Raw genomic sequence first — 2,500 nt, forward strand, 5'->3', positions numbered from 1 at the left:
GCGCTCTGGGTTTGTAGTTGGTGATGTGCCTGAGCCCTTTGGCAGACAGAAGCAGCGTCGTTAGTAGAGAACTGGTGTTTTAGTGTCTCTGAGTACAGTCGTTTAGCCTCTCTCACCGCTTTGCTAAACCTGTTCTTCGACTCCTTGAATCTGTCTCTATCCCCACTCCTAAACGCTTCCTCCTTCTCCAACCTCAACCTTTTGAGCTTTGCTGAGAACCAGGGCTTGTTGTTGTTAAAGTTCACCCTGGTACGTGTTGGGATACAGCAGTCCTCACAGAAGCTGATGTACACAGCCTCTGTGAGTTCATCCAGACTATTGGTAGCAGTCGTGAACATATCCCAGTCAGTACAGTCTAAGCACGCCCGCAAATCTTCCACAGCCTCACTGGTCCACTGTTTAGATGTCCTCACAGCAGGTTTACAGAGTTTTAGTTGCTGCCTGTATGCACGAATCAGGTGGACCAAGGGAGTTCTGTGCGAGCCGAACAGCCCCGTGACCCACAAGAGAAACATCCCCGCCAAATTCGAGCGTTTGACGGGGTCTATCCGTGAAAAAATATTCACGTTTTTGAGTGCACATGCATTTCTGCTGCAAATGCCTCTGGAAGTTTCATGCCGTTCGTATGCCAATTGTGGCAACACGAAAATGACCCGTTTTCCCATTCCGAGGGATTTCTGTGCGACCCTAACAGCCCCGTGAGCCACAAGAGACACATCCCCGCCAATTTCTAGCGTTTCACGGGGTCTATCCGTGAAAAATATAGACGTTTTTGAGTGCACATGCATTTCTGCTGCAGATGCCTCTGGAAGTTTCATGCCGTTCGTACGCAATGTGGCAACACGAAAATGACCCCTTTTCCCATTCCGAGGGATTTCTGTGCGACCCTAACTAACAGCGCCCGTGAGCCACAAGAGAGACATCTCCGCCAATTTATAGCGTTTCACGGGGTCTATCCGTGAAAAATATAGACGTTTTTGAGTGCACATGCATTCCTGCTGCAAATGCCTCTGGAAGTTTCATGCCGTTCCTATGCAATGTGGCCACACAAAAATGACCCGTTTTCCCATTCCGAGGCATTTCTGTGCGACCCTAACAGCCCCGTGAGCCACAAGAGAGACATCCCCGCCAACTTCTAGCGTTTGACGGGGTCTATGCGTGAAAAATATTAAAATTTTTGAGTGCACGTGCCTTTCTGCTGCAAATGCCTCTGGAAGTTTCATGGCGTTCCTATGCAATGTGGCAACACGAAAATGACCCCTTTTCCCATTCCGAGGGAGTTCTGTGCCACCCTAACAGCCCCGTGAGCCACAAGAGACACATCCCCGCCAATTTCTAGCGTTTCACGGGGTCTATCCGTGAAACATATAGAAGTTTTTGAGTGCACATGCATTCCTGCTGCAAATGCCTCTGGAAGTTTCATGCGGTTCGTACGCAATGTGGCAACACGAAAATGACCCGTTTTCCCATTCCCAGGGATTTCTGTGCGACCCGAACAGCCCCGTGAGCCACAAGAGACACATCCCCGCCAATTTCTAGCGTTTCACGGGGTCTATCCGTGAAAAATATCAATTTTTTTTTGACTGCACATGCATTTCTGCTGCAAATGCCTCTGGAAGTTGCATGCGGTTCGCATGCAATGTGGCGACACGAAAATGACCCGTTTTCCCATTCCGAGGGATTTCTGTGCCACCCTAACAGCCCCGTGAGCCACAAGAGAGACATCCCCGCCAATTTCTAGCGTATCACGGGGTCTATCCGTGAGAAATATTCACTTTTTTGAGTGCACATGCATTCCTGCTGCAAATGCCTCTGGAAGTTTCATGCGGTTCGTATGCAATGTGGCGACACGAAAATGACCCGTTTTCCCATTCCGAGGGATTTCTGTGCCACCCTAACAGCCCCGTGAGCCACAAGAGAGACATCCCCGCCCACTTCTAGCGTTTCACGGGGTCTCTCCGTGAAAAATATCACATTTTTTGAGTGCACATGCATTCCTGCTGCAAATGCCTCTGGAAGTTTCATGCGGTTCGCATGCAATGTGGCGACACGAAAATGACCCGTTTTTTCCCATTCCGAGGGATTTCTGTGCCACCCTAACAGCCCCGTGAGCCACAAGAGACACATCCCCGCCAATTTCTAGCGTTTCACGGGGTCTATCCGTGAAAAATATTCAATTTTTTGACTGCACATGCATTTCTGCTGCAAATGCCTCTGGAAGTTTCATGCGGTTCGCATGCAATGTGGCGACACGAAAATGACCCGTTTTCCCATTCCGAGGGATTTCTGTGCCACCCTAACAGCCCCGTGAGCCACAAGAGAGACATCGCCGCCAATTTCTAGCGTTTCACGGGGTCTATCCGTGAAAAATATTCACTTTTTTGACTGCACATGCATTCCTGCTGCAAATGCCTCTGGAAGTTTCATGCCGTTCGCATGCAATGTGGCAACACGAAAATGACCCGTTTTCCCATTCCGAGGGATTTCTGTGCCACCCTAA

The sequence above is a fragment of the Petromyzon marinus genome, unplaced genomic scaffold (assembly GCF_048934315.1).
Source record: "Petromyzon marinus isolate PM22_M1 ecotype Great Lakes invasive population unplaced genomic scaffold, UKy_Petmar_22M1.pri1.0 PM_G_Scaffold_28, whole genome shotgun sequence".
Taxonomy (NCBI): domain Eukaryota; kingdom Metazoa; phylum Chordata; class Hyperoartia; order Petromyzontiformes; family Petromyzontidae; genus Petromyzon; species Petromyzon marinus.